General features: G+C 47.0%; 1 long non-coding RNA gene across 1 annotated transcript; it reads left to right on the top strand.

Annotated features, from left to right (window-relative positions):
- The first annotated feature begins 7171 nt into the window (after positions 1–7171).
- Positions 7172–8855, top strand: LOC148050112 (uncharacterized). The gene is made up of 3 exons (XR_015701201.1): positions 7172–7225; positions 7658–7794; positions 8650–8855. It is a non-coding gene; the product is annotated as an uncharacterized LOC148050112 (long non-coding RNA).
- Positions 8856–9765: the final 910 nt, after the last annotated feature.

Genomic DNA, 9765 nt, shown 5'->3' with positions numbered 1-9765 from the left:
TGTGTCTGAAATTCATGTATATCAGTTTACATCAGCTGTTGAGCATCCCTTAGTGGTTTTTATCGTTATGTTTTAATTAAATTTGAGTTAGGAGCACTTCATTTTCTTTAGTATGGTAATGATATCCACTGTCATACACAGAAAATAGCCTCAAAAAACTCTGTCAACGCTACTAGAACATAAAACATGAGATCTGGCTATAAAGAGGAATGTGACTGTACCTCTAACAGAACTCGAGGCGGTGTTTTGCTCAGCTTACCCCCGTTGTGACTGCGCAGCGCTGGCGCGCTGGAGCTGGGGGGGGAGGCGCAAACCGTCCGTCGCTGGGCAGCAGCAGGTGTCTGAAAGCGCAGAATGGCTGGCTTGGTTTTTAAGCGCAATTGCACATTGAAGCAGGGGGCTGTGAGCCTGGGGGCCCTTGACACGCTGACTCACTGCATGATGACCAACTCGCTAAAGGTCAGCCTGGAAATTGCAGTCCAGGGGCCACGTACCTCCTGAGGTCCTTAACTCTGCTGGATCGGCAGGGAAATTAGGATCCTGCAGTACTTAACTACCTGGGAGCTTTCCTTTTTAATGCAGTGAATGGGCTATAAATGTGTTGTATCGATAGCAGGTACTTCTTCTGTAGCTTTGGAACCAGGTGCCACTTGCAGAGTTAACTTTGTAGTTAATGATAATAACTACTGATGTGAGATAAAAATGTATTTCAATACCCAATAAGGAGAAATAGTCTAATTTATTAAGTAAGTATGGGCTAGAAAGTACTTGGAAAAAAATCAATATAGAAGGTGAATAAAAACATATGAAATGTGAAGTATGCATTCTGTCTGTATTAGCTGTGAAAAGGCTGGTGCAAGCCCTTACGAGCGTTGTCCTGGGTGGCCAGAGGCTGGCAAGAGCTTTTGTGACTGTCCCGAGCAGAGCGAGGTGGGAAGCTGCTGCTGGAGCCGTGGAGGTCCCCGACAGCCGCGGTGCTGTCCCGACTGTCGTGGTGACGTCAGAATATGTCCTCTGACGCTTGGAGAACGCAAGAAAAAGTGCTGCCCTTGAAGCTATACTCCTTAACGTATAAAAAGTCATAAGCTTTGGAAATTACTATTGTCCTTCTGTTCATTCAATCAAATCGTTATTTCTCCAAGCAGAAAGCCAGAGCTTGGTCCCTCTTCGGGGTGCGTTTCGGAGGATTCCCTTCCTGTCAGCCTGGGCAGAATGTGAGGAGGCATTAACCTTCCTAACAATGTTTTAATCTTTTGCAAATGTTTTGAAAATAAACCCTTCTGTTGCCATTTGCAGTGACCCACCGAGTGACCTGCTATCTTGGATCTGTGGCAAGCTTTCCCCACAGAGCTGTTTTCAGTTAAAATAAAAACCAAAATGTTTATTTCTTATGTGCATCTACTTCGTTTTCTGCAACTATAAACCTCAGATGTTTATTTTTTTTATATTGATTTTGGCATTTAAAGCTGCTTGCTTCGTCAGTGTGGCTGTTCAGCTGGTGCCTGCAGTGTGCTGTACGATGCTGGATGCCAAATCTGAAAATTGCATCTGCAGCTGCATACGAGGCCATTGCCCATCACCTCTGGGGACCCACGGAGATGGGATGGAGCAAACCCCTGCGCATTTGGTTTCGCTGCCATAGGTCACACTGGCTTCAGCATGGGCTAAGGCAGCGGCTGAGCCAGGCAGCCCTGTTGGTAGCCGCTTCTCTGGAGAGGGAATGTGCTCTGGGCTGTGTTGAGCAGATGCGCGGAGGTTGAGGTATGGGGAATCTAAGGAAATCATTCTCAAGGCTCTGTTGGCTGTACTGGTTTTATAATTTGTTTTTCTTGTATTTGTTATCGTGTAACTAAGTGTAATTAAGTGGAGTGTAATGCTCCTGCCCTTTCCTCCTGCAAGGGGCCGCGACTCTCCTCGGTGCTGTGCATCGGGAAGGACAAGGAGGAATTCAGAGGGTGCACCCTCCCCTTTACTAGAAGAGCAAAGTCTTGAGGGGACAAATAACACCAAGCACAAATCACAGCCCTTTCATCCCCACAAACGTCTTAGACCTTCATGTGAAAAGGAAGCCCAGTCGCCAAGGGAGCGAGGGCTCCACAGGCACGGGCAGGATTTTGGAAAGGATTTAGCGCTGGCTGTGCTGTTCTTTGGGAGCAGCGTGGGAACAGAGGTGTTTGAACATACAGTGCTCTGCCCTCTGAAGAAGCTACAGCAGAATCCCTGGTGTTACTGGAAACACGGTGAGTTTGGGTGGGAGCGGGCTGAGGGGGCTGGAGAGGGTTGGAGCAGATCCCGACCCCTCTGCTCCCGGCCAGCGAGGGAAGCCCGGCTGGGATTTCCATCCTGCCCTCGAGAGCTGCATGGTTTAATACATTGAATGAAACTAATCCATCCAATCTCCTGCTTGTAATAAGCAGAATTTAATTAAGATTTCACTTTCTTTTTCTTTAACCATTTTATTTGTCATAACTCGATGTTCAGGGAGAACACTGTAAGGCAGTATTCCTTTCCCTAAGAAAACTTCTTAACTTTCCAGTGTAGGCAGCTTTAAAACAATTAATTTAAGGATCAGATAAAATACAACATCATGTATAAATTCCGTGATATTAACTTTAATGTGTGAAAGACTCCATTCTGAGATGATCATCCTGCAAGTCTGATTTTATTTTTATTTCTTTTGATCTATGAGTTCTCTTATTTTAGATCTGTATTAGGATTGTAAAGGAATGAGAACCACTTCTGGGCTTCTGTTGACCCATCCACTGCAAAGCCAAACCATTTTTTTGTCTCGAGTTAAGGCGTCCTGGTTTGCGTTTACAGCTGACATCTGCTGGTTAGTGCGACGCGTCTTGGTCTCCCTTTGCCGTTTGTACAGCACCTTCTGGTAAGGAGGATCTGGGTTGCAATGCGGCTGAAATGCCAGCCTGCGAACACTGGAAATGAGACTAGAGTGTACTGCCAATGTTTCCTTTGGAAATGGGGCTGCTGTGATTTTGGGAGGGTTTGGATCAGCCTGGTAAACAGCTCAACCAACTTCGGAGCCATTCCAGAGCCGTTCCTTCAGGCGTGCGATGGCTGTGGAGGGCGGCTGCAGCCCGATGCCGCCGGTCCTGGCTGCTGTAGCTGCGCTGGCCTGTTTTACATCCACAACGTACGGCGGTGCTGGCTGTTCACACAGTCGTCTGTCTGAGACCATAGTGGGTAATGAGGTACTGAGGTGCAATAACCTGATTATTGTTTGAGTTTAGTGAGCTTCCAAATCTCCCTTGTTGGTGTGTTTACTGTTCTGTTTGCAAAAAGCCATTATTCATTTCAGTCTATGGCTTAGCAAATTACAGCCTGTGTTTGCCCTGTGTATTTGGACTGATGTAGAACCAAATTCGGCCACACCGTATTTTCTGCAAGGTGACCTTTCTATGCATCTATTAGAAAATGCTTGGGTTTTCCCTCGGCTTTTTTTGTACCTGCTAGAATACAGCTCAGAAAAAGGAAACCTTGAAGCCAGCCTCCTTCCAAACCAGCTCAAAAGGTGCATTTAAAGAAAGAAAAGGAAAAAAAAAAAACCACACCTGAAATATTTCTCAAAGTTTTACCTTTTTAATAACACCCTGAAGGTTTTGGAGCCTAAATGCCAGCCATGATGCCAGGCAGTATAGGCAGGAACACCCTTAAATATACCCCCCACTTTTGCACACACCTCAGCACCACTATCAGCTGCCTGCTGCCCTTGGCTGCTGGCAGAGACCGCCAGTGCCGAGGGACAGGGACGGGAGGGCGGCTGCGTTCGCTGCCGTGTCTTGCCCATGCACGTTGCTCTGCAAGGCATCGCGCCCGTGCCCTGCGGTGGGCACGGAGAGCAGCCCTGCTCCTCTCTCGTGGAAACGCTGAACCTCCTCAGGCTCCGGGGAAACCTCCCCCCGATGTCAGCGGCTTCTCCGAAACTGTCTGGGAGCATCATTTATCGTTTCCAGCCTCTGGCACGGCAGCTATGACACCAAGAGGTGTCTCAGCTACATACCCACAGATGCTGAATAAGCTTCTTGTTTGGAAAGTATTTGCGATTCTGCACTTAAAAACAAATGCACAGACAGGAGCACTGATGTTTTTGGTACGTGAGCAATTGCTTAGTGAGTCTGAGAGGGCAAGTGCTGCCTAGATAGGATGTTGTGCCACAGTTAGTTGCATGGGCATCATGTTTTCTACCAACCTTGTAATTTCTCTAAGAAAAGTACCGATTAATGCAAGAATGGCATAGATGAGGTGAAAACTGCTGTCTTTTTCGGGAGAAGATTAAAGTGTGAGTGTTGTGATTGATTCATCACAAAAGGAACTTATTTATTTTCCTGCGTTATTTGTTCTGTCTGTTCCTTTATACACGCAGAACTGGGTTAGCATCACTGGTGTTAGCGCTGGAAATGGGGCTGCCGCTGCTGAAGGGACCTAACTCTTGAGTGCTGGGTTAAATTCATGAAATCATTGCAATGGTACATTTAAGTGAATATTTGAATGTCTCCTAACCCACGCTGCCAACGGGTTTGAAATGTTTTACTGTTTGTTTCCCTTTATCCCCCCATCAAACAGGCTCTATGTAAAGCACAGTTTTGCCCGATGCCATTGTTTCCGTAGCTCAGCCCAGTTCTGGGTATAGCAAAAGGCTTTGCTAACGAGCACGTCGTGTTCCAACCAGGAGCTCCCGGGAACTTCCTCGCCTCTTCATGGCAAAGGCCTCTGACTCATGTGAAGCGTGCGAGGTCGCCATCGACAGCTCCCGTGTTCAGGATGGGCATTTCTTATTAACAATTTGCCTGGCCTATTCAGATAGAAAATTACATCTTGAATTGATTCTGCAGCTCAAAGACCATATCAAATCTGGCTGCGGCTCCCTTTCCAGAGCATTTGCACAGCCGTACGTCACCGCAGGCGGTTTTATTTGTGTGTGCGTGCGCGTGCAGGGACCCTGCCCGTGGCCTGTTGCCGCAGCTCTGTAACTTGTCAAGCTGGGATAACTTGATTGTTTGTCTGTAAATACTTTGAATGAGTCTGAAATCTCTCTTTTTAGGGCATCTCTTGATATAAGATATAGATTTGAGTCTTCCTGGAAAATCTCTGCATTCTTCATTGTGCCATGGTTTTATGGCTGGTAATTTTAAAAGTTGAAGTTTCCAGCAAATAATAGTGTGTCAGTGGCAACGCTGCTAACAAGAAAGATTCTTTGCACAGAATTGTATCAGTAAATCATAGGTTATGTATCAGTATTTCAAGAAGTAAATCACAGAATATCTCAAGTTGGAAGGGACCCATAAGGATCATTGACCCCAACTCCCAGTAAATGGTTAAACTAAAGGATCCCTAGGGTGATCCATCCTCAAAAAAAAATCCTGAGAAGATTTAACTATTTTCAGAATTGCTCCTCCAGGTTCTCCTGTCCGGTGCCCTACCCACTAAGCTAATGGATAAAAAGTGCAATGACAGAAAAATGAACTTTCACGCCTATTTCTTTCTCACACACCGGTGTTTATGAAACGTTTTATTCAACATGACAAAAAATTTCAGGGTGAAAGAATGTAAAAAGGTTTGAATTCAGCTCCATTTGAACACCTTCTGCTGAACTGTCCTCTTCAGCAGCTGAAGCAAAAGACCATTTATATCACCTTAGCAACAGGTCCCACAGGCACCAGCCTATCTGGGCTTATTTATGGCACTGGGGAAGCAGCAGCTATGTGAAGAAAGCTAAACTACAAAACAAAAAAACATCAGAAAGGTTTTAAAAAGTGAAATGAAATTTTCGGACTAGGAAGAAAGCGGTAGTCGAGGTTATCACTGGATAACTGCAAAAGCCTCCAGCTACACCACAGCCTGCTTGATTTACTGTAAAAATAAGTAAATAAAACTACCATTTCTATGTGAGTAATACTATTTATAGGTACATATGAGCATGCACACACAGAAAGGCCCCAAGGAATCTTCCCTTTCAAGTTGGAGTGTGAGATTAAATGAGCTCCTAATTGACAATTGGTTTCTTAATTTCACCTTATGATTTCTTCTTGCTGCCAACTGTGTTTGCACGTGTGCTGGCTTCAGATGAACAGCTGCAGAATGCTCTCGATTACTCCATAATTATAAATCACTTGTATGGTTCTGCGCTAAACCAGAGGCAGAGTTTCAGGATTCAGCCTGGGTTGTGGGATTGAACTGGAGCTTGGCATTTGCATACACGGGAGACGGTTGTGGCGAGTGGCGTTCAGTGGCATCTGCTGCCTCAGTTCCTGCCAAGCGCACACTTAGCCGTCGCTTGGTACGGGTGAGTGCTGGCAGACCCTTCCATGGGCTTCTGAAGGAAAGCCTCTGTCAGTAAATGAGCCATTTGTAAATCTGTTTTAAATCGTTATTTTGATATTCTGCACAGCCAGCTGGAGATCACTTCCTAAATGCGCATAGGCAGGCTGTGCATCTAAAAACAACCCATTGCCATTTTCACCAAATCTTGAGTACTGCCCCCCTCCAGCATCCACTCTGCCCTGTCGTTGTTTAAAGGACAAGGTTTAATAACTGTCTGAAGATAGGTAAATGCAAGGCAAGTTTATTTGATGTAAAGGTGCACTTTATGTCGTTATTTTATGCAGCTGAAGTGCACCAGAAGCAGGGCATCGCAAAGCCTTCTGGAGCTTTTCCTCCCCAGGTAATCCCATGTGCGTGTGCAAGCACAGGCAGATATCTGGGGCTGTTTCCTTGCAGGGAGTTGCGTTGTTGGCAACCTTTTTAACTGCTCCTCTGGCACTGCTGAGGGGGTGTGGAAACAAGTAATCCTGGGATGGTTTGGCAGGTTGCAGCCCCAGGGGTCAGGGTGCCCGGCGTCTCCCTGGCTGCAGGGGGTGGCTGTGGAGCGTGGTGATGGCCGCGGTGCTGCAGGCCCCTGCAAAGGTCCAAGGGCGAGCGGGGCTTCCCCTCCACTGTCGCCCAGGGGGGAAACTGCAGCGTCTCCACCGTGGTCACTGGCGTTTGAGAAGTCCTTGAACAGCCAGGGCACTTTAGGGATGAAAGTAAATACTTTGCTTTCCTAGGGGGTTTGATTGCTGGCATGGGCTGCGTGGGAAGCCCTTCTTTGTACAGTAATGGAGAGCGCTGCAGTCATAAAGCAACTTCCATTAAAAATAATGTTTCCTCCAAACAGCGCAGAACTGCCTGGCCACCCTCCTGCCTGACCGCTGGAATCCCTGCTTACGTGGTAAATCTTCACAAAAGCCTTTTAAAATCTTTTTCAAATAATTGCATTATTAAATACTTAATACACCTCCTGGTTACAGCTGAACAAATAATTCACAGTGATTATTTAGGGAGGATCTTTAGGCAGATTTAACCATGTTTTTTCTCACAGAACTTCCATGTCTACCCCATAAGTAATTAACAGTTATTTATTGTTCATGTTGGTTCACTGGATTTTTAAATGTTGCATTAGCTTTTGCTGTGATAATCAGTCCTTAGACAGGTCCTTGGAACCATTTCGCTGTGATATTGAAATGTGAGCTCTGCTTCTGCGCTCCGCGAGAGGCACTTCTGCCTGTAAATACTATCAACAGCGAATTACAATTTATCTGCTGGAAATATTTGTTTGCCCTCTGTGACTGGTATCTGCTGTGCTCCCTCCTATGCTCTCCAGAAATAAGAGTGAAACACCCTGCTTGCAGCTGAAGGGATTTCAGTGGAGCCTGAAAATTGGGAAGGATGCTGAAGAACAACCCACAGGATTTTCCACCTCTTCTCTGCTATGGTTGAGCATCGCTGATGGAGCAGCAGGTATGGTTAGCGGGGCTTCCCCTGCCCTTGTGCAACAGCATCTGCTCAGCAGGAGGGAGAAAACGCATCCCAGCACTTCCAAGGATCCGCAATTTAGAGGGCTGGCAGTATGAGCAGTGATGACCCTGTGATGAGCAGTGATAATTACTGCTTTTACATGTCAGACATCCTCGCAGGCACCAGAATAGCTGCATTGGGCTTTTGCTGCCACAGACAGCGCAGTTTGTAATACAAATTACTGAAAATTACAGAAAAAAGGCCGATCTACAGTAGCTGGGCATGGATCAGAGTTGAAACCGCAACAGGTTGTTTTTACCACAAATAATTTAAACACTTCAAATCTGCCAGGGCTTTGGGTGTCATTACTGTGGGTGCTGCTGTTGGAGCACCCGGGCGTTGCACGACCAAACGGAGCAGGAGTGGCTTGTTCCAGCCTTCCTCATTCTGCATTCACGTAACGGGCGTTCGGAGCGTGCAGCTCCAGGGATGCCGTCTGCTAGCGGACGTCATTGTCTGCTTCCCCAGACCCGTGTCCACACCGCTGGCTCCTGCCAAAATCCCGTGCTTTGGTACTTGTGAGGAAGCCGGGGGGGATGCTGTTGCGCCGCGGTGGTAACAGACAATGCTGAGTTGGGACAAAAGCCCCGGTTCATTTTTGGGTGCTCTCTGGCCCCCTGGGTGGCATCACACAAATTGCTTCTCCAACCTATACAAATGGGGTGGAAATTGTGATCTGAGCAGTGGATATGTCATCATCTCTGGAGTCAGTGTCATGAGCATGTATGGGTTTATTTTGTCGTCAATATGGCAAACATCGGTGCTATAAAGTTGCATAGATTTAATTTTTTCCCCCAGCCAGCTGGGTATGATCTGTTTTTCATAGTGCTGTCTGGTCCCTGCAAGCAAGCGAATGCACCGAGAAGGTCCATCTGGTGCATGATGGAGAGAGGCAGGAGCTGCTGGGGGTCCGTGCCCCAGGCTGCGCTGGAAGAGGGGCTCTACTTGTCCTGGTGGGACTGGGAAAGGTGAGGCCAGCCCTGGCCTGGCAGCTAGCTGGACCTATGCATGACATGAAGAGAGGACTGAAAAGATTGGGGTTCATCACCACCACCTTTTGGAAGCCCCTTTGAACTGTCTGGAAGTTGGTCCAAGAAGTCTGTTTTTCTCTTGGACTACATCAAGCAAATTTTCTAGCAAATCCCTTTTTCACCAGCCTTAACAGAAGTAACCCATCCATGCTCAGGTGTCCAGCATGCTGCTGAGAAAATGGCTTCTGTCAAAATCCCTTCTGGGCTTCCCTCCCCTGCCTCCTGCCCTCCCTCACCCCACTTGTCCCCTCCAGCAAATGTGTGATTTATGTTGTCACCTACGCAGTCCTCCGTGGCTTGTCTTCCCCTGGCTGCCATCCATTAAATGATAACAGAACAGCTATTCAAAATAGAAGCAGAAGAGTCAGCAGTATGCTGAAGATGAGAATACTGCTGTTAGGTTTTGGTTCGAAGTAATGGAGTTGGCCGTCTCGCTTTCCCTGGGTGAACTTCCATCAAGGGAGCAGCGACCCACTCAAGTCCCTAATTTTGACAGCACAGCTGGGACAACTGTCCCAGCAGCAGCAGATAAACTTATTGAGCATCTCTGTGGGGAGATCTCTCTCTGTCTCCATGAGGAAAGCAGGAGCTTCAGCAGAAGAGAGGTTGGCAGCAGGAGGGACAGACCAGAAACTGAATACGAAACCAAGCCATGCTCTGCAAACTCCGGAGGCCACAATGAAGGGCTTAAATAAAAGCAGCAAGATGCGAAACCGGAGTATGCCAGCAGAAATGTCACCGGGGTGTTGTGCTGGTGAATCAAGGGCTGTTCGTGGAGAGCTGGGTTTCCTACACCTGCTTCTTAAAAAACTCTGTTAATTATCCCCAGTATTTTAGCAATAGCATCACCGTATCCAGTGCGGATTTGGGATTTTCTTTGGTG

Source organism: Nipponia nippon, unplaced genomic scaffold (assembly GCF_047370975.1).
Source record: "Nipponia nippon isolate SJK-2023a ecotype South Korea unplaced genomic scaffold, ASM4737097v1 scaffold_9, whole genome shotgun sequence".
Lineage (NCBI taxonomy): Eukaryota > Metazoa > Chordata > Aves > Pelecaniformes > Threskiornithidae > Nipponia > Nipponia nippon.
Note: the sequence above shows the minus strand (reverse complement) of the source record. Positions and strands in the feature narration are given on the sequence as shown.